Source organism: Spodoptera frugiperda, chromosome 19, assembly GCF_023101765.2.
Source record: "Spodoptera frugiperda isolate SF20-4 chromosome 19, AGI-APGP_CSIRO_Sfru_2.0, whole genome shotgun sequence".
Taxonomy (NCBI): domain Eukaryota; kingdom Metazoa; phylum Arthropoda; class Insecta; order Lepidoptera; family Noctuidae; genus Spodoptera; species Spodoptera frugiperda.
The window spans coordinates 5,079,192-5,103,548 of NC_064230.1; the positions used below are offsets into that span (position 1 = coordinate 5,079,192).

General features: G+C 35.5%; 2 protein-coding genes and 2 long non-coding RNA genes across 4 annotated transcripts in view; 2 read left to right on the forward strand and 2 right to left on the reverse strand.

The window, feature by feature from the left end:
• Positions 1–24,357, reverse strand: part of LOC126911894 (uncharacterized) — a 116,340-nt gene that overhangs the window by 53,325 nt on the left and 38,658 nt on the right. The window lies entirely within an intron of this gene.
• The window catches only part of LOC126911895 (uncharacterized), a 131,483-nt gene that overhangs the window by 53,259 nt on the left and 53,867 nt on the right, over positions 1–24,357 (reverse strand). The gene's annotated exons all lie outside the window — the stretch shown is intronic.
• The window catches only part of LOC126911898 (uncharacterized), a 53,568-nt gene continuing 30,503 nt past the window's right edge, over positions 1,293–24,357 (forward strand). The window contains exon 1 of the long non-coding RNA XR_007706406.1: positions 1,293–5,150. This is a non-coding gene — a long non-coding RNA (uncharacterized LOC126911898). The remainder of the gene's footprint in view (positions 5,151–24,357) is intronic.
• On the forward strand, positions 19,509–23,942 carry LOC126911901 (uncharacterized). The gene is made up of 2 exons (XR_007706409.1): positions 19,509–20,400; positions 23,638–23,942. It is a non-coding gene; the product is annotated as an uncharacterized LOC126911901 (long non-coding RNA).

Consider the following 24,357-nt stretch of genomic DNA (forward strand, 5'->3'; position numbering starts at 1 on the left):
TTAGTACAGAAATATGTTCTGTATGACATTAAATGTTTACAAATTACACAATACATGGTTTTACTAGACACCTGGAAGTAGAACTTTAATGGCGTCCCACCCAAGTGAAGAAATAGTATTTAAATATTCGTAGAAAAATTCACCGCAGAAGATATTATCATTGAGAATCCTTTTGTAGTAACTAGTTTCTTGACGGTTGTCTTCGATACAACTTGTAAAGTTTCGTATTATTTAAATACGTAGGAAACATTTGAGACTGCAAACTAATTGCAGGTACTGACTAGGTCATGTCAGTCTGAAACATCCGTGGAACTTGTATATTTCATTATCAGTTTAAATATTGATAGGAATGACCACGTGAAACGACATTTTTTTATTATATAGAAATAAATGATCTGTGTGTAGTCGGATGGTAACAAAACAAGAGGGGAAACTTAAGTACACTCATAATCACTCAATAAGTTTCTTGATAGTTGTTTTTCAATACATATTACTGTACTAGCTTTTGCCCGCGACTTCGTTCGCGTGGAATAGTGACTTCCGGCAAATTTTTGGTTTTAACCACATAGTTCCCGATCTCGCGGGATCTCTTCAAAAATGAGATGTGGAAGATATTCCAGGGAACTCTTCAAAAATCGACATAATGAGCTCTACGTTTGAATTTAATAGATGTATACTCACTTAGGGCATTGAAAAAATAGTTTAAAAACGGACGAAAACTAACTTAAAACTAAAGAAAGCTACGAATTACGAATTTATAACAATTAAAAAAGAAACTATATTACACCCTATCCTCTATGCTATAATAACCAAGCTTAAACTAAATAATTTAAAAGAAACGACTTAAATCTAATCTAATTAAAAAAAAAATTAGACTTACAATTTTATTAAAAAAACTAACTACAGTAACTACTAATAATCGATATCAAACTAAACCTACGTTAAATAGGTTACCAAAAAACCAGGAAAACCCAACAAATAAACTTATTAATTGACAAATACAACGAAACCAATTTAGAATATACGAAACAGCAGGACCACTACAGACAAATAATCATACGACTGATAATACACTTTTTCTACGATAGTACCGAAGCGCTCGGCCGATACCCAACCAAATGAATGTAACGAAACCATAGCGCGATCTATTTCGATCCGAAATCGAAAGACAATTTATTTTGGGCCGGCTCGACCGGAGTGATACCACGGCCTCACAGAAAACCGACGTGAAACAACGCTTGCGTTGTGTTTCGTTGTGTGAGTGAGGTTACCGGAGGCCCAATTCCCCTTCCCTTCCCAATCTTCCCCATTCCCATTCCCGAACAACAACCCTTAAATTCCTAACTCCCAAAAAGCCGGTAACGCACTTGTAAAGCCTCTGGTGTTTCAAGTGTCCATGGGCGGCGGCGATTGCTTACCATCAGGTAATACGTCTGCTCGACTACCGGCATGTTTCATAAAAAAAAAAAAAAAAAAAAAAAAAGACAACTTGGATTATTTATTTATACTCCGTTCGGGCATTTTCTTTGTACTAAAAGTTTAATTATATTGATATTATTTTTTTCATACCTTTTTACTATTTATTTACTTTTTTTCGATGAATTAAAACAATAACATGAACCGAAGTCGTGTAACGATCGACATAGAATTATCTATACTCCGTTAGAGCATTTTCTTTGTACTAAATGTTTTATTATATTGATATTATTTTTTTCATACCTTTTTACTATTTATTTACTTTTTTCGATAAATTAAAACAATAACATGAACCGAAGTCGTGTAACGATCGACATAGAATTATTTATAAATAATTTATTTCTTATTTTTATTTTTTGATTTTTGAAATAAAAATATATCTATGTCCTTTCTAAGGTTCTAAACTATATCTGTACCAAATTTCAACCAAATCCGTCAAATAGTTGCGGAGATTAATGGTATAAGCATAGAATGTTCGACGTGATTCTTTAATTTGACATAACTTTTTTATTTATGAACCGATTGACATGAAACAAACACTAAATGTAAATTTAAGCATCCCACAATATATTCGTGAAAACCGCATCCAACTCGGATCAGCCGTTTCTGAGATTAGCGCGCACAGACGAACAGACAAACAGACAAACAGACAAAAAAAAAGTTAATTACATTTTTGGGTTCGACATCGACATAACAATAACCCCTGCTATTTTTTTTATTTTTATTTTCAATGTACAGACAGCACTTTTCTACGATTTTATTATATGTATAGATGTATAGATTACATGAAATGTTGAGATATTACACATGGATATTCCGGAAAGACATTACTGAGAAATAAGGTTAATTAGAGAACTTCACTTCTTTATTTTACTTGGGAATATTTAAGAAATGCATTGGATTTCCAGTATTTTACTCCGTATATGTACTAAGTTTATACAAGCAGGAATCACGATACATATGATGTATACACTTCATGTATCTCATAGTCTATCCGATAAGTTTCTTGACGGTTATCTTCGATACAACTTTACCAAACATTTCGTACGGGAAACATTGAAAGCAGCAGTTTATGCCACTATGGCAAAAAGCTATTCAAACATTTAATAAGAATCTGTACAGTCTTCCACAAGATAACCAGTTGATAGTAATAATTGACTCGGTTGCTATGGTAACGAGTTTCTTGACGGTTGTCTTCGACACGACGTTGACAGAACATATAGTACCTAGCTGTGTATGTAGCTACACACCACTGTGGAATACTGACTGGGTACAAGTTTGACAAATAATTTCGTAAAATAAGACAAGTCTTATCGCACCTGAGTGCTGAATTTAAAGTGAGACGTTTAATGATAGTACTGAATTGACCGTTTTAAACTATGACTCTGATGTAGATAACGTACCACGAATGTATTTGTAGTTTCTTGACGGTTGTCTTCGATACAACACTCATGTTGTAATCATGCAACATGTAGGAAAGAGTAGTAAGTAGCTGGAGCCACCGACTACTTGGAAATACTGACTAGGTGGGTCTCATCCAAACTCCTTTATTATTACATCGTTACGAATGAAGTGAAATCTTGTCATGTCATATTAATGTAAACTCACATTAATGACGTAATAAAATATATAATGTAAGTAGCTGTACATGGAGCTACAAGCTACTTGGAAATACTGAATGAGTAAATAGCATCAGGAGGTGCTCGACCACCTCGAGTATCTTGACTAGGTTTTACATTTCATAGAAGTACGAAGAAGTTTCTTGACGGTTGTCCTTCACAGAACTCTTTTACGACATTTCAGTCACGACACGTGTAGGAAATATTTATAATATAGTAATATCGATGTACACAATTAGAACAAGCACGAATCATCGGTAGTAGTTCCATCATAATAAAATTGTTCTTCAATAGAACTTTTAGACAATATTTTGATCATTAAATATGTTAGAAATACATATGTGGCCTTCTCATTAACCCTTGGAGAACATTACAACACGACATTTCTAAGACAATAGAGTTTCTTGACAGTTGTTCCTCAATAGAACTCAATATAGACACGATGCTTAACGTTTTAAATACATTAAACATTTAGTACATATCTCCATGTATTTTTAAATATTGAAAAGGATATCTTGTGTAGAACGACCGTAGAGCAGTATCCTTCTCCTCAGTCGTACATTCTTGACAGAATGCTCGTGGTTGACAATGATGCATTTTCTCTGGATATCGTAGCCATCGCGATGTGCCTCCACTTGTTGCGGTCTTCACCCGTAACCCTGGGCACGGGTTCCGCGTTATACCCCGCAGGACTGGGTCCCTGCTGAACTTCGCCATCTACACACTCCGGCCTACTGAAGTGTAAGATGCCCACCCCCTCGACATGGACGCGCCAGACAGGAATTGCCCAAGTGAAGAGTAGAGAAGGTGACTCTACTCCCCCCAGGGCCGAGTTAATGGGCGTGTATTATCCCACACCCAAAGGCTTAACACTACCACTACTACAAATATAAATAAAATTACATTCAGTTGTTGTATCTTGTAAATACTAATTCTAGAATACATTTATGTACTCGCCATTACAGGGCATTTTGTCTGTATGAAATATATTTTATTTAAAAGATACATCAACATTACACAGTTCTCTCCTCACTCGGACATATTTTACATAGTACAAAGTAAGTTTGTGTTAAAACTACTAGAGTACATTAGTACCTTACATTTTGCGAAAAGATCGACACAAACACTTTATTAAAAAATCAAGACAAATATTTTTATGAAGAAAAGAAATACCAAATGACATTATATTATCAGTGACGTCATGTACAAAATGACAAGGACAGAAAAAATATGTTATTGTTGTCTCTTTTTAATGGAGATGTAGAATTACTTTTAGTCTGTAGCGATGATTTACATAACAATACAATGAAGTTTCTTGATAGTTGTCTTCGATACAACTCTTTTACAATATTTCAATCATGAAATGAGGGAAAATACAAGTAACCCTACAATGTAGATTATTTAAAGAGTTTCTTAATGGTTGTCTTCAACACAATTCTTATGTTCTAAACATAAGTGGGAAATATTAAAGAGTAGCTGTTTGTGAGACTACAAACTACTTGGACATACTGAGTTATATAATATGGAATTACCACATAGAACGACAAATTGTTCCATTGTGGGGAAATAGTTTTTTTTTAATATCATTTACAAAGAGGAACAAAATCAAGTACCTAAAAATATTATTTGTCAACACACGAGACAGTGGACATCGACTCGGACGCATCCGAAGAGTTTGAGAATATTTTTAATATAATTTCAAGCGTCAAATATCGACGCACACAACTAGAACAAGCATACAGCTCATTTGATGTTAATACTCGTATAACTGACGGAGGACAACATTTTCCAAATAATAATTACGAGAAGTAAGTTCCAGTGAAACATAATTTATAAATTACCAGTTTGGAATCACTAATCCGCCTTGAGCAAGTGTAGGATTATTTCTCATTCCTTCTCTGTATGAGAAGAGGCCTTTTTTCGGCAGTGGGACAATTACAGGCTGATGGTGTAAACATGTCGACGACGGAACTAGTTTCTTGACGGTTGTCTTCGACACAACTTGTAAAGTTTCGTATTATTTAAATACATTTGAGACTGCAAACTATTATTAGGGTCAGTCTGACGTGGAACTTTCAAAATGTAATGTATGTTTCATTGTCAGTTTAAATATTGATAAGAATAATCACGTGGAACGACAAATGGTACTAAATGTTCCCACTTAGTTATTTTTGATTCGTTAATTGTTGATTCTTGAAATTATGAAACTTCAAATCTAATTTTAGTTATAATGCAGACTTAGAAAAAATGCTTTCTAAACTAGTTTCTTGGCGGTTGTTCTCCGATAAACATGTAATATAAACATTTTAATCATGAAATATGTAGCGATCATTACATAAGTAGCTGTACATGACACTACAAACTACTTGGAAATACTGAGTAAGTCTCAGCGGACGCCAAAATGAAGAAAGGCGCCCCGCCTTGTGAGACATGGAATATTTAGGTTGGATAAACTAGCAACATCCAATTATAATAAATATACACTTGAAATATTGAAATACTACGTAGAACGACAACTGTCTTTAACCTTAAGTGAGGAAATCGTAGTTTATATAATTTTAAATGTTGACAATTGAAACATGGACTGTCCACGTAGAATACGAAAAACTGAACGTTTACGTTTTGACGTTTAGTGGATTACACTCAGTGTTATCTGGATATACATTTGCTAAAAGTGCGAAGAAGTTTCTTGACGGTTGTCCTTCACAGAACTCTTTTACGACATTTCAGTCATGAAACTTGTAGGAAATATTTATTTGTAGCGGACCGTGAGACATGGAATACAAATAGTACAGAAATATGTTCTGTATTACATTAAATGTTTACAAATTACACAATACATGGTTATACTGGACACCTGGAAGTAGTACTTTAATGGCGTGCCAATATGTATCGTGTTCATATATTCACACAAAAAGCTATTAAGAACACTTTTAACTGTGTTAAATTGAAACGGGACGACGACACTTATTCATTGCGTAATCATAGATAAAGACAATATAATTCATACGACATATATCGACGCACACAATTAGAACAAACACAACTGTCACTAGCACATTGCTTGACGGTTGTCTTCGATACAACTTTGGAAGTATTCGTCCTAGCTACGCAAATATGAAGAAATCATTGCATCACATCTAGCGACTGGAAGTGGAGGCTGACTTTAGCGGGACATTACTGTTTTACTCATTTCAGTAACACGTATTTCATCGAGGAGTTTCTTGACGGTTGTTATTCGATGTAATGTTACATCGAATAACTAATATTTTATCTTAATACATATTTCATATCACATGAAATACTGAAAAGGATATCTTGTGTAGAACGACCGTAGAGCAGCATCCTCCTCCTCAGTCGTACATTCTTGACAGAATGCTCGTGGTTGACAATGATGCATTTCCCTGGATATCGTAGCTCTCGCGATATGCCTCCACTTGTTGAAGTCTTCACCCGTAACCCTGGGCACGGGCTCCGCGTTATACCCCGCAGGACTGGGTCCCTGCTGAACTTCGCCATCTACACACTCCGGCCTACTGAAGTGTAAGATGCCCACCCCCGCGACATGGACGCGCCAGACAGGAATTGCCCAAGTGAAGAGTAGAGAAGGTGACTCTACTCCCCCAGGGCCGAGTTAATGGGCGTGTATGATCCCACACCCAAAGGCTTAACACTACCACTACTACAAATATAAATAAAACAACATTCAGTTGTTGTATCTTGTAAATACTAATTCTAGAATACATTTATGTACTCGCCATTACAGGGCATTTTGTCTGTATGATATATTATATTGAATTTAAAAGATACATCAACATTACACAGTTCTCTCCTCACTCGGACATATTATACCTACATAATATAAATTAGTAAGATTGTGTTAAAACTACTAGAGTACATTAGTACTTTACATTTTACAATGATTTACATAACAATATAATGAAGTTTCTTGATAGTTGTCTTCGATACAAGTCTTTTACAATATTTCAATCATGAAATGAGGGAAAATACAAGTAACCCTACAATGTAGATTATTTAAAGAGTTTCTTAATGGTTGTCTTCAACACAATTCTTATGTTTCAAACATAAGTGGGAAATATTAAAGAGTAGTTGTTTGTGAGACTACAAACTACTTGGAAATACTGAGTTACATAATATAGAATACTTTAATATTGTGCGACTAATTACAGTCACCTGAACAAATAATTGTCTCTTGTTCTAGGATAACGAGTTTCTTGACGGTTGTCTTTGATGTAACTCTTACAAGAGTGTCGGAACTACAATGTTCCACTTTACTTGTGAACATACATCATTGCTTAATTCGTTCGTTATTGAATTAACATATTTCGAGAGACATTTCACAATTGTCGAAATATTGTTACAGCATTAAGTATTGGTACCAATATCAATTGGTTTCTTGCCGGTTGTCCTCGATACAAGTATGACAAATGTTTCATACAATAGAACTACTATGTTCTCTGGAAACATTCAGTACAATTTAATATATATTTGAATGGAATATTTGTCGGGATTAATCCCGATTAATTTCAAATATATTGTTTCACTAATGAAGAAGTAAACTTGTCTGCTAGCTTCACGAACTAATGAGTTTCTTGACGGTTGTCTTCGATACAACGCTTTTACAATATTATTATATGAAACATGAAAGAAGTAGAAAATATTTGTATGTATAATAGCAGTGTGGTGAGGTGACAAACTACATACTTGGAAATACTGATTGAGTAAACCTCATCGGACACCTTGTGTGTATCTTGTGACACTTCACAATGGCAATTGAAACATGAATACTTTAGTAACGTTCTGAATGTGGAAATACATAGTCATCCCACAGTGCTCACACATTTGTAGAATACAACATGATACTGCAGTTTGTACATGATAGTACTACAAGTACAGTTCAATCAATAGATGACCAATTACACGATAACTTACTCGAAGATTACCTATTGGATGACATTATTGCAACAAGTTTCTTGACGGTTGTCTTCGACACAACTTCAACTAGAGTTTAGTACAACGCTAATCACTAGACAATAGTGACTGGAGACGTGGAGAATGTGACGAGTATGGAGTAATATTGACACAAACAATAACAACTACAACGATCCACGAATTATTAATGACGACTAATGAGTTCCTTGGCGGTTGCCTTAATGTATAGTAAATAGACAAGTACAATTGAGGCTACTTCAACCAATGTTATTGGGTCATAATATTTAGGTACTCCAGTTGACGAGAACTAGTTTCTTGACGGTTGTCTTCGATACAACTTGTAAAGTTTCGTATTATTTAAATACGTAGGAAACATTTGAGACTGCAAACTAATTGCAGGTACTGACTAGGTCATGTCAGTCTGAAACATCCGTGGAACTTGTATATTTCATTGTCAGTTTAAATATTGATAGGAATGACCACGTGAAACGACATTTTTTTATTATATAGAAATAAATGATCTGTGTGTAGTCGGATGGTAACAAAACAAGAGGGGAAACTTAAGTACACTCATAATCACTCAATAAGTTTCTTGATAGTTGTCTTTCGATACATATTACTGTATTACATGAAATGTTGAGATATTACACATGGATATTCCGGAATGAGGACTTTAATGGCGTAGCTTACACCACATTGAAAACTATTGTCTTCAATACAACACTTTTACAATATTGTATATACAATTATGTACCAAAATATATTCCCACACAATATACTGAGTCATTCTTTACTTACATACGTTAGTACCGACCATCAAGTTCTGATACAGAGTTGAGATTGATACAGAGACTGAAATCACAACATTTACGCGACAAACATCGACGCACACAACTAGAACAAACTAGTCTGTCGCTACACTACTCAACGTTTCTTACTGGTTGTCTTCGCTACAACTTTAATAAATACAATATATTTATGTCGCACGTAATAACGACAAAGACAAAGCGAGGAATGCTTCGTAACTATAATCCTTTTCGGAATAATTTTGCTGTACGTATATAATGGCAATACAAAACGTTTCTTGACGGTTGTCTTTGACAGAGACCTTTTTCATATGACACACATGAAATATTGAGAGTTGGGACATAGATATTTTGTGTATAACGACCACTTTAGTATCGTTCTAAGTGGGGAAATTGTCGTTGTACCTATATCGCAACAAGACGTTCCTAGAAATGATGACCGATGTATCTCGTATGTCAAACGTTTTATCAGGACGGGCTTTGGAACCTAAGATATGAACGTGGATGAAACTATACAGACAATATAATTCATACGACAAACATTGACGGGCACACAACACCAATATATGCTATAAATATTGGATACAGTAGCAGTCAATAATATTGTATACATCAAGTTTCTTGACGGTTGTCTTCGATACAACGTTGACAGAACATATAGTACCTAGCCGTGTGTGTGGCTACACACCACACATATTCCTGTTGGAATTTCATTCTGCAGACGTATCATTGAATTGTTGAGTCAAATATGGATACACAAATAAAATAGACGATTTAATTTTACTTCGTATGTGATGATATTTAATGAGTTTCTTGACGATTATTCTTTGAAGTAACATATATTTTACCTAAATATATATTTCATATCACATGAAATATTGACGTTAATAACATTGACATGAATATACGAGACAAAAACAATATTTTCCCTCGATAAAAAAGAATAGATCCATTTCAACAAGCACAGTTCATCACTAGTCGTTTCTTGGCGGTTGTCTTTGATACAGTTTTGTAATACTTTTCGTACTACGTAAACACGTAGAAAACGTTTGAAGAGAATTTTCAATAAACAGTATTGTACATTGGATAGTTTCTTGCTGGTTGTAGTCGATACAACTTCGAACATTTTGTAAAATGTAAATACGAAGGAACATTGATTAGTAGCTATTTATTGGACTACCAATCATTCGGATATAGGTTCATGCAAGAGACAAGCATAATGAACATCTGACGGTGCATTGTGGAACTATATCACACACAGATGACAAATATTTAAATAACTCGGAGATATGGAAGGGGAAGTCAAACGTTAACTTTATACACTACTCTCTGTGTTTCTTGACGGTTGTCTTCGATACAACTCTAATACAATACTTTGACCATGAAATATGTAGCGACCATTCAACATTCTGCCACTACTTCTTATAACATAGATGAAAACAATAGAGCTCATGTGACAAATATCGACGCACACAGTTAGAACAAGCACGGCGGGCGGTACATTGTTAAATAACTTTGAATAAGTGGGAAGTTACAAATATTCTTGTAGTCTGAATATTCGTACTTGTATACATTGCCAAAATGTAATGCACTTTAGGTATGACTTGATTTACCACATAAAATGGTCTTCCACAAAATGACCAGTTGATAGTAATAATTGACTCGGTTGCTATGGTAACGAGTTTCTTGACGGTTGTCTTCGACACAAGTTTGGTTCTGAATAATAAATTAATGTTATACGATCACGATCTCTTTAATGGCGTTCCAAGTAGGGAAACGCTTGTTTATGAACACACTGATCCATAATATATGACCATGCCACCGTTTATAACATAGCGAATGAAATCTTTCATTTCATAGACTTTATTTATTTATTTATTTATTTATTTATTTGGTCTACCAACAATTGTTTATACTAAAATCTTATTTAGAAACATGCATTTTAAACTTAAAACAGTATAACAATTACTTAAAGGTAAACACCACTTGACAAAAAAAAATTATCACACTATTAGCTACAGCTACTTACCAGTAAAATATACAAGAAAACTTATTACTAAACTTACGCTAAACATTTGAGACATATTAAAAATGGTCTAGTTATATTAATAATTGTACATGTTACAACAAATCAGACAAACAGTTCAAGAATAAACGTTTTTGCTTACTGAGAGAGTCACAGTGCAAATCGACCACGTCGCTACAACAATTTAAAACCCTACAAAACCTGGCACATGGAGAGTTAGCTCCCAACACCGTTCTTCTCCTTGGAGGACAAAGTGGAGTAATAGGTCTACGCGGCATTCTCGACGGAGCATAAATGTTGATGAGTGCAAGCAACGGCGGCGAGTCAATGATACCTTTAAAAATTTTAGCAGCGAACATTGCGTCGTTTAAACGCCTTCGTTCTTCCAAGGAGTGCATTTTAAAAAATCTTAATCTATCCTTGTAAGAACGGATTTTTTTGGCTTTTCCTACAGAAAAAGCTAGGTGCCAAGCAAAACGCTTTTGAATACGTTCGAGACGCAAACTATGTGTGGCATAGTGTGGCCGCCACACCACACTGCAGTACTCCAATATGCTACGTACTAAACTATAGTACAGTAAAATTTTAGTCTTACTGTGACGAAATTCTTTGCTTTGTCTTATGACAAATCCCATCATCCGTGACGCTTTCTTAATTATGTGATCTAAATGCGGAGCAAAGGTTAATTTTTGATCAAACAGAACTCCAAGGTCGCGAATTGTGTCCACTTCAGTAAGGGTGTCTTCATTAATGCAATATTGTGTATTTATGACATTATTATTTCTAGTGTACTTAACATAGTAACATTTCTTTGAGTTTAAATACATTTGATTATTTTTACACCATTGAGTGAGACTATCAAGATCCATCTGTAAGAGTGAAGAGTCCGTGTCGGATTTGATAGTTCTGAAAAACTTCAAGTCGTCCGCATACATAAAGATGTTAGAGTGATGGAAACAACTGGGAATATCATTAATGAAATAGTTGAAAAATATGGGTCCTAAGTGAGAGCCTTGTGGTACTCCAGATGAGATATTATATTCATGAGATTGATAACCGTTCACCACAACAAAAAAAGATCTATTCTCCAAGTATGAAGTCACCCACTCGAGCAAGTTACCAGCGATTCCATAAGCACGCAACTTGTGACATAGGATCTTGTGAGAAACTTTATCGAAGGCCTTGCTAAAGTCAGTATAAATGACATCAGCTTGGTGACCAGAGTCAAGAGTTTCAATTAATAATTCCGTGAAGGAAACCAGATTGCTACCAGTCGATCGTGATCTAACAAAACCGTGCTGATGATCGCTAATGAACAATTTTAGATGGTTTTGGAAATGCGGGGACAGTAATGATTCAAATATTTTTGCAAACGTTGAGAGAATAGAGATGGGCCTATAATTGGTTATGCTATCATTGTTACCAGATTTGTGTATTGGCACCACCTTAGCCATTTTCCACTTTAAAGGAAATACGCCAGACTCTAAGGATTTACTGTATATAAGCATAAGTGGACACACCAACTCCTCAGCACAAGCTGCAATGAATATTGGAGGTATACCATCCGGACCAGCCCCCTTAGCTGCATCCAAACTTTTTATTTTCTTATATAAGGCCTCTCTGGTAATTGTTGGACTTGTTAAACACAAACTACTATTTTCAAAAGATTGTAAAACAACTCTTTCGTTGGAATCTTTATTCAAATCCTGCCCAGAGCTATAAACAGACAAAAAGTTGGTAGCAAACATCTCACATATTTTTGTACCATCTGATGTGGATATTGATCCGTCTGTCATAGTCATAGGGTATGTACTAGACCCTCCACGTTTATTTTTTATGTGAGTCCAAAATAATTTAGGGTTGGTCTTAATTTCGTGTTCCAGACGTTCAATATAATTATTGTAACAAAACGTGGCGAGATTATCACAACGCTTACCTAACAGCTTTAATTCTATCAAATCCAAGGGGTTTTTATATTTGTTATATCGTTTTCTAGTATTATTTCTTAAATTTAACAATTTAATGAGTCTATGATTAAACCACGGGGGATATTTATTTTTCTTTGGTGTTCGTGAGGGAATAAACCTATGTATAGCTTCATTAAGAGTCCGATAAAAAGCCTCCAACATCTCATTCACACAACTGTGTTCCTCAAGTAATTTGACCCAATCCACCTGTTTTAAAAATTTACGAACGGATTCGTAATTATTTGTGCGAAAATTAGGTCTGTGATTGACATAATTGTATGGAAGTCTGGCCTCCTTTTTCAAGGATACAACTATTTCAAGAGCTGGATGATGTTTGTCGATGTTACTAATTGGGTTTGTACTTTCGCTTACACTACATTGAGAATGAGTTGATAAAACGAGATCCAATATGCGACCAGAGTCATTTTTTACTGAATTAACTTGATTAAGCCTATTAACATTAATAAAATCAATTAATATTTCGCCTGTAACAGGTAAATTAAGCTTATTATCCGATTTTCCAACCAAACTCCAATCAACGCTGCTCAAATTAAAATCACCCACAATAAGAACTCCTGAGTCAGAGCATTGTTCAAAAACAGTATTACATTGGTCTAAATAATGGTCAAGAGAAGAACGGCGTATAGGAGGAGGCAGGTACACTGCGCAGAGAGCCACTCGACGAATAGTACATGTTATAGGCAACTCAATACTTACCCATATATCTTCACAGCCACTTTCCCAATGATTAATACGTTTAGACTTTATCCGCTTATTGATGGCAATTAAGACCCCACCCCCCTCTTTACCACACTGAAAACTTGAATTTTGTCTGTCTCTTCTATATACAATGTACCTATCGTCAAACAGCTCACTGCTCACAACGGAATCATTCAACCACGTCTCAGACAGAACTATTATATCATAATTATTACAGGCAATATTACGCGATACAGTATGTGTTTTGGTTCTTAATCCTCTAACATTCTGATAATATATTTGCAGATTATTGAATTTAATATTTTTTTTATACAAGTGCATGCAAAAGTAGTTAGATAATAAAATAGGAACCTATTATTGTAACCTGTTTAAAATGTCCATGCTCTTAACAAATATATGCTCATCGCCATCCGACTTTCTGACAAATATCCTGCCATTCCTCACCCACACATACTTATAATCTAATTCTTTTGCCTTGATCCTTGTTGCGGCATGAAGGGCTTTGTAAGCAGGGGACAAGTGTTCGGCGACAAATACTGGGGATTTATTTCCAGCTATGCCAAAATCTGCAGTGTTGAGTTTCTCATGGTTTTTATCTTTATTATAGTTGATTACCGAGGCCAGCAGCTGATCGCGGATTCTGGGGCATGCAAGCTGCACCACAATAGATCGGGGGCGATTGTTGTTTGTGTTAAGTTTAGCAATCCTTGTGCAGTGTGAAATATCATTATCCTTAATTTCGCAACCGACTACAGAGCCCAGCTGCTTGACGACTGTGTACAAGTTTTCCCTTTTGCTCTCCGGTAAACACTGCAGCTCCAAGTTGTTAGCTCGTGTCTGTTGCTCCAAATAATTAAGTCGCTGGCCAAGATCTGCCACTGTGTTTCTCAGCATTACATTTTCCTCCTTTAATTCTCTTGAGGCGCTTTTAAACTCGGCGTGTTCTGACTGTAACTTGTCAAATTCACTTGTGTGGAAATTCAATGACACTTTAAGTTGCTCAAAATCTTTGCGAATCGGGGCTAACTCTCTGTTTACGATGTTTACAATTGTACCATTTATCTGCTGAATCATCGAGGCAAACTCAGTTTTAATAACTTCCTGCACGATAGAACGTACTTCCTCGCTGGTGACCGCGGGGGCCGGCTCAGGCGGAGAATTCAAAGCTGGTCTCTTGTTCTTTACAATAAGTTTCTTGACGGTTGTCTTCGATACAACGTTGACAGAACATATAGTACCCTGCTGTGCATGTGGCTACACACCACTGTGGAATACTGACTGGGTAGATGTCATAGCGTTTGTTGCCATTAAACTTAAAAACGTAATGATCAAATTGAATGATATATTTAGAGCGCCAAATGTCGACGCACACAATTAGAACATTAGTGGTTATTCATTTTTAGGTATAAAATAAATGTACAAAATATAGTGTTATGAATGTATTATAGGATAATGTTGACATTTTAAAAGCAACTATTTAAAGAATAGTTGCTGAATATTAAACTACAAACGAGTTAGTGATTACAACCATAATAAATAGACAAGCATCATTGAGGCTTTCGTAGAAGAAAACGGAAATATTGGAGACAATATGTAGGTACTCCAGTTGACGAGAACTAGTTTCTTGATGGTTGTCTTCGATACAACGCTTGTATAATATATCAATTACGAAACAAGGGGAGAAAATTACTTGGAAATACTGATTGAGTCAACCTCATCGGGCACCATATGTGATATGGGCCTCGTTGAACAAATTCATTGGAGTTCCAACGTTTGGGGAAAGAGTTGTTTGTTCTGAATATATTAATATTGGCATTTATTAATTGAATATGAATATCAATATAAAGAACTGCAGACAAAATGTTAAGATCCATATAATTACATAGATAAGACAATATAATTCACGCGACAAACATCGACGCACACAACTAGAACAAACTAGTCTGTCGCTACACTACTCAACGTTTCTTACTGGTTGTCTTCGCTACAACATTAATAAATACAATATATTTATGTCGCACGTAATAACGACAAAGACAAAACGGAGAATGCTTCGTAACTGTACTCCTGTTTGGATTAATGTTACTGTACGTATATAATGGCAATACAAAACGTTTCTTGACGGTTGTCTTTGACAGAGACCTTTTTCATATTACACACATGAAATATTGAGAGTTGGAACATAGATATTCTGTGTATAACGACCACTTTAGTATCGTTCTAAGCGGGGAAATTGTCGTTGTACCTATATCGCATCAAGACATTCCTAGAAATGATGACCGATGTATCTCGTATGTCATGTTAAATATGTAAACGTTTTATCAGGACGGGCTTTGGAACCCAAGATCAAAAAAATAGATGGAAATACAGACAATATAATTCATACGACATATATCGACGCACACACAAGTCCGTATATAGTGAACATTTGCCACAGTAGCAGTCAGTAATATTGTCTCTGAGACATGGAACAATGCACAGGTTCTAATGGAAATTCGGAGACGGACAATTTGAGAAATTAGAATCTTTAAAATAATATATTCTTTCGATTATTCCATAGGAACCAAAGGAATACAGCTTCAAATTTAAGTTTATACATAACTAAATGAAGTTTCTTGATAGTTGTCTTCGATACAACTCTTTTACAATATATCAATCATGAAATGAGGGAAAATACAAGTAACCCTACAATGTAGATTATATAAAGAGTTTCTTAATGGTTGTCTTCGACACAATTCTTATGTTTTGAACATAAGTGGGAAATATTAAAACGCAGTTGTTTACATGCGTATTTTAGTTCGTAATAGAAATCATTTTTGAAAATGACTGCAACATCGATATTGACTATCTAGTTGTTACATGGACATACGCAGATACATAAGTTTCTTGACGGTTGTGTTCAATACGATACAACTCTCTTACAATATTTCAAATGAGAGGAAAACACACTTGGAAGTAGGTACTGATTGAGTACCTTATTGGGAAAATTCATTGAATTTCCAAAATTTACTGTCCACTTACAACACAGACAAAGACAAAACGGAGAATGCTTCATAACTATACTCCTATTTGGAATAATGTTGCTGTACGTATATAATGGCAATACAAAACGTTTCTTGACGGTTGTCTTTGACAGAGACCTTTTTCATATAATCATTAAAACGCTTTTATTAGGTCGACCTGTATGTGTGTAACTATGTAAACAAGTCTAAGAAAACTAATTTAACCATCTTCTAAAGACCGTAGCGTTATGGAAATTGGCAGTTGTATGTGATGTTGCAGACAATACAATAATATGGTACCGTCGAGCTGATCTGGTGATGGAGCCGGAAGATATGAACTGGAACTCCGGTATTGATGACGACATATATATCGACGCACACACAAGTCCGTGTATAGTGAACATTTGCCACAGTAGCAGTCAGTAATATTGTCTCTGAGACATGGAACAATGCACACGTTCTAATGGAAAGGAACCACGGAGTAATCCATTTTGTACATTTCAAAGATTATAAGTTTCCTGACGGTTGTCACATTCAAAGTGAGACGTAGAACATTTCAAACACCTTCTCGTGTTATAAACTCAATATTATGAAAATTGTATTTGTACAATTATGTTCTAAAAATATATTCCAAAGCTCATGGCCTTGGAACATCAGACCATAACCATACGCAAGAAAATACAAAGTACTACAAACTACTTGGACATACAAAGTCAGTCTCATCGAGCGCCTGAATGCGGAGTTGAGAAAAATGAAATTAATTGAGATAAATGAAGACAATATAATTCACGCGACAAATATCGACGCACACAATTAGAACAAGTACGGTTGATGGTTTATCTATATTTGTCTATAGCCCCCAATAACATGTAGAGAGGTCCAGAGAAAATCATAACTTCACGAACGGAAATTTGCTCCACAGTCTATATAAATAGTTTCTTGACGGTTGTCTTCGATACAACACTCATGTTGTAATCATGCAACATGTAGGAAAGAGTAGTAAGTAGCTGGAGCCACCGACTACTTGGAAATAGGTACTGATTAGGTGGCTCTCATCCAAACTCCTTTATTATTACATCGTTACGAGTAGATGACATTGTTTGAACACGCCTCCTGGATCCATAACTACGTACTCATGCACCAAGTACCGACACGTACTGCTAGTAGACACATTGAACACCACGGCCAATCAAAGAAAATGATCATTTAACATCCATACACTATCTGACAAGTTACTTGACGGTTGTCTTCGATACAAGTTTGAAAGATAACTTTGTAGAATAAGTCTCATTGCGCCTAAATGTGGCATTGAAAGTGAGACGTGGAACATTTAATGATTACATGAAACTCTCAATATCAATATTCTATACGTATTTTGTATATCATGTTAAATATCGACTCTCTTATAATATTTCAAATGAGAGAAAAATATATATAATTGTCGAAATATTATTACAGCATTAGGTATTGGTACCTAAATCAATTGGTTTCTTGCCGGTTGTCCTCGATACAAGTATGACAAATGTTTCATACAATTGAACTAATATGTTCACAGGAAACATTCAATACTCTAATATACATTTTATTGGAATATTTGTCGGGATTAATCCCGATATATTGCTTTACTAATGAAGAAGTAAACTTGTCTGCTAGCTTCACGAACTAATGAGTTTCTTGACGGTTGTCTTCGATACAAGATTTAAGCCTCGTCTCCACTAGGAACATTTGTCGAGCGACATGTGTCCCCAGAGACATCGGGCGATGTCGGGCGACGTCGGGCAACATCGCCCGATGTATGTCAGCATATTGGATGATGATGGGGTATTCAGCATACATAAAATACAATATTGTAATTGATACGACAAATATCGACGCACACAATTAGAACAAGCGTGAAGCTCATTCGATGGCTATAAGACACAAGACACAGACAGAGGACATAGTTCATGGAGTCTGATTGAGCCGAACTATTCATTCTTTGGACAGTCTGTTGTATAGACTATGTAAAGAGTTTCTTTCTATGTTCACATGTTTATAATATAAAATAGAAAAGTCACGTAGAACAACTTCTGCACGTAGAACAGTTAGTTCTAAATAGGGAAAATGTTGTTTTATAAACTTTTTTGAAGGCATTATTTTATAGCTGTAGCAGTATCAGTAAAAAATTGCAATAGAAGTTTCCAGACACGAGTTTCTTGACGGTTGTTCCTCGACAGAACTCATATACAATACTGGTAAGACAAATATCGACGCACACAGTTAGAACAAGCACGGCGGACGGTACTTTGTTAAATAACTTTGAATAAGTGGGAAATTACAAATATTCTTGTAGTCTGAATATTTGTATACATTCCGAGATTTATGCACTTCCGAGAGATAATTGTATAAAGATGTCACGAATGTATTTGTAGTTTCTTGACGGTTGTCTTCGATACAACGCTAGTGTATATCAATTACGAAACAAGGGGAGAATATGAAAATACTGATTGAGTCAACCTCATCGGGCACCATATGTGATATGGGCCTCGTTGAACAAATTCATTGGAGTTCCAACGTTTGGGGAAACAGTTGTTTGTTCACAATATATTAATATTGGCATTTATTAATTGATTATGAATAACAATAAGACACACTGAAAATTGAGGACAATTACATAGATAAGACAATATAATTCACGCGACAAACATCGACGCACACAACTAGAACAAACTAGTCTGTCGCTACACTACTCAACGTTTCTTACTGGTTGTCTTCGCTACAACTTTAATAAATACAATATATATATGTCGCACGTAATAACGACAAAGACAAAGCGGGGAATGCTTCATAACTATAATCCTGTTTGGAATAATGTTGCTGTACGTACTTATATAATGGCAATACAAAACGTTTCTTGACGGTTGTCTTTGACAGAAACCTTTTTCATATTACACACATGAAATATTGAGAGTTGGGACATAGATATTCTGTGTATACGACCACTTTAGTATCGTTCTAAGTGGGGAAATTGTCGTTGTACCTATATCGCATCAAGACGTTCCTAGAAATGATGACCGATGTATCTCGTATGTCAAACGTTTTATCAGGACGGGCTTTGGAACCCAAGATATGAATATGGAAGAAACAATACAGACAATATAATTCATACGACATATATCGACGCACACACAAGTCCGTATATAGTGAACATTTGCCACAGTAGCAGTCAGTAATATTGTGTCTGAGACATGGAACAATGCACAGGTCCGAATGGGAAGTAAAGATGGGACAGTACATTTTGAACATTTCAAAGGTTATATTAAGTTTCTTGGCGGTTGTCTTCGACACAAATAATTAAAGAATGTCTTTAGTACCCTACAACATACGTCGATATTATGTAGACTTAAGAAAAATACTTTCTCAATTTGTTTCTTGGCGGTTGTCTTCGATACAACGTTGACAGAACATAATAATATGTACGATAGTGTGCTTGAAAGCAACAAATCTGTCATTTTCAGATACATATATTCTAATACGTGATAATATACTGAAAAGGATATCTTGTGTAGAACGACCGTAGAGCAGCATCCTCCTCCTCAGTCGTACATTCTTGACAGAATGCTCGTGGTTGACAATGATGCATTTCCCTGGATATCGTAGCTCTCGCGATGTGCCTCCACTTATTGATATCTTCACCCGTAACCCTGGGCACGGGTTCCGCGTTATACCCCGCAGGACTGGGTCCCTGCTGAACTTCGCCATCTACACACTCCGGCCTACTGAAGTGTAAGATGCCCACCCCCGCGACATGGACGCGCCAGACAGGAATTGCCCAAGTGGAGAGTAGAGAAGGTGACTCTACTCCCCCCAGGGCCGAGTTAATGCCTTTGGGTGTGGGATCATACACGCCCGTGTATGATCCCACACCCAAAGGCTTAACACTACCACTACTACAAATATAAATAAAACAAAATTCAGTAGTTGTATCTTGTAAATACAAATTCTAGAATACATTTATGTACTCGCCATTACAGGGCATTTTGTCCGTATGAGATATATTTTATTTAAAAGATACATCAACATTACACAGTTCTCTCCTCACTCGGACATATTTTACATAGTATAAAGTAAGTTTGTCTTAAAACTACATTAGAGTACATTAGTACTATACATTTTGTGAAAAGATCGACAGAAACACATAATTAAAAAATCATGACAAATATTTTTATGAAGAAAACTTACTTTCCCATACATTTTGACGCATGTCACACAGAGACAAGACTAATTTCCATTATGTACGTTTAACAAAAAACAAATGACATGTCAGTGACGTCATGCACAAAATGACAAGGACAGAAACATCGTATTCTCTTTCTAAATCCATTAACGGCGCATTCCAATAAACTACCGATCGGTAAATTTGCTTACGAGCCGTAGAATTTTGACACAATTTGTATGGAGCTTATGTCAAAATTCTACGGCTCGTAAGCAAATTTACCGATCGGTAGTTTATTGGAATGAGCCGTTACTGAACTTTCTTTGGTCCAACACAAATAAAAAACAATTGACATGTCATTGACGTCAGACCCGAAATGACAAGGGCAGAAACATGTATGTTATTGTTGTCTCTTTTTAATGGATATGTAGAATTACCTTTACTCTCTAGCGATGATTTACATAACAATACAATGAAGTTTCTTGATAGTTGTCTTCGATACAACTCTTTTACAATATTTCAATCATAAAATGAGGGAAATACAAGTAACCCCACAATGTAGATTATTTAAAGAGTTTCTTAATTCTTATGTTTTAAACATAAGTGGGAAATATTAAAGAGTAGTTGTTTGTGAGACTACAAACTACTTGGAAACTACAAACTACGTGAGAGTAGCTTTGACTAAAGTGGCTTACTTTTACTCAAAAGCCAGGCTTATTTTTGTATTACAGCAAAATTTCAAGCGTCAAACATCGACACACACAATTAGAACAAACAAGTCCGTTGCATACTAGACTAAGCAACGAATTTCTTTACGTTTCGTAATCAATTGAATCTTGGACTATACCTGTAGAACGCCCAGTTTTAATGACGTCATCATTAGAGAAATAGTTTCCCACAAGCTCCTGTATGGAGACATACATTTATATCGAAATTCTTGTTTTACATCTCCTCAATCCTGAGATTCCTAAAATGATAATATGATGGGAAGCAAACAAATTGTCAAGACGATTGCTCTAGTTCAAGCCTGATAATTTTTGTGTATTTTATTTTCAATTTTATTGTGTTTCTTGACGGTTGTCCTTCGATACAACTCTAATACAATACTTTGACCGTGAAATATGTAGCGATCATTTTAAGTGGGGAAATTCTTGTTCATATTACGTCAAGGCGTTCTTAGAAAGACTTTAATGGGCATGTATCCCTAAATTATGATTAGTATTATTTTAATTAATACCATCGTTCTAACATTTCTAATACCGTTACTAATAAATATTAGTTCAGGGTATCCATCAGACGATACCCTGAACAGTGTAGACCGTAGACGTTTAAATGCTGGGGGGATACCAATACAATTATAGAGACACACTTTAGTAGAATGAACGAGTTTCTTGACGGTTGTCTTCGATACAAACTTACAGACTCACTGAGCATAACAGTTTCATTACACGAAATGCACAAATTTTGGAAATGATCATAAATATTAGTGTTCCGTCACTTTTGTATGAATAAACAGCCCATAGAGAAGAATCATTTCATGAATCAGAAAATAATTCATGCGACCAGCACCCAAGAAAATGACAATATTTAGGTACTCCAGTTGACGAGAACTAGTTTCTTGACGGTTGTCTTCGATACAACTTGTAGAGTTTCGTATTATTTAAATACGTAGGAAACATTTGAGACTGCAAACTAATTGCAGGTACTGACTAGGTCATGTCAGTCTGAAACATCCGTGGAACTTGTATATTTCATTATCAGTTTAAATATTGATAGGAATGGCCACGTGAAACGACATTTTTTTTGGAGTTCCAACGTTTGGGGAAACAGTTGATTGTTTACAATATATTTATACTGGCATTTATTAATTGAATATAAATATCAATTAGACGAACTGGATTCAATGTTAAAATTAATTTTCTAATTCACGCGACAAACATCGACGCACACAACTAGAACAAACTAGTCTGTCGCTACACTACTCAACGTTTCTTACTGGTTGTCTTCGCTACAACTTTAGTAAATACAATATATTTATGTCGCACGTAATAACGACAAAGACAAAGCGGAGAATGCTTCGTAACTGTAATCCTATTTGGGATAATATTGCTGTACGTATATAATGGCAATACAAAACGTTTCTTGACGGTTGTCTTTGACAGAGAACTTTTTCATATTACACGCATGAAATATTGAGAGTTGGAACATAGATATTCTGTGTATAACGACCACTTTAGTATCGTTCGTTTCTAGAAATGATGACCGATGTATCTCGTATGTCAAACGTTTTATCAGGACAGGCTTTGAAACCCAAGATATGAATATGGAAGAAAACTTACAGACAATATAATTCATACGACGTATATCGACACACACAAAAGTCCGTATATAGTGAACATTTGCCACAGTAGCAGTCAGTAATATTGTCTCTGAGACATGGAACAATGCACAGGTTCTAATGGAAAAGTACAACGGAGTAATCCATTTTGTACATTTCAAAGATTATATTAAGTTGTTCTTTGGTGTGACATAAATATCTGAATACATATTTCATATCACATGAAATACTGAAAAGGATATCTTGTGTAGAACGACCGTAGAGTAGCATCCTCCTCCTCAGTCGTACATTCTTGACAGAATGCTCGTGGTTGACAACGATGCATTTTCCCTGGATATTGTAGCTCTCGCGATGTGCCTCCACTTGTTGAAGTCTTCACCCGTAACCCTGGGCACGGGTTCCGCGTTATACCCCGCAGGACTGGGTCCCTGCTGAACTTCGCCATCTACACACTCCGGCCTACTGAAGTGTAAGATGCCCACCGCCGCGACATGGACGCGCCAGACAGGAATTGCCCAAGTGGAGAGTAGAGAAGGTGACTCTACTCCCCCCAGGGCCGAGTTAATGGGCGTGTATGATTCCACACCCAAAGGCTTAATACTACCACTACTACAAATATAAATAAAACAACATTCAGTTGTTGTATCTTGTTAATACTTATTCTAGAATACATTTATGTACTCGCCATTACAGGGCATTTTGTCGATACGAAATATATTTTATTTAAAAGATACATCAACATTACACAGTTCTCTCCTCACTCGGACATATTTTACATAGTACAAAGTAAGTTTGTGTTAAAACTACTAGAGTACATTAGTACTTTACATTTTGCGAAAAGATCGACACAAACACTTTATTAAAAAATCATGACAAATATTTTTATGAAGAAAACTTACTTTCCCATACATTTTGACGCATGTCACACAGAGACAAGACTAATTTCCATTATGTACGTTTAACAAAAACCAAATGACATATCAGTGACGTCATGCAAAAAATGACAAGGACAGAAACATGTATGTTATTGTTGTCTTTTTTTAAAGGAGATATAGAATTACCTTTAGTCTCTAGCGATGATTTACATAACAATACAATGAAGTTTCTTGATAGTTGTCCTTCGATACAACTTGAACAATATTTTGTATAACAAGTCTCACTGGGAATGAATATGGGATTGTCTTCTAAGACAATATGAGAAATTAGAATCTATAAAATAATATATACTTTCGATTATTCCGTGATAACCAAAGGA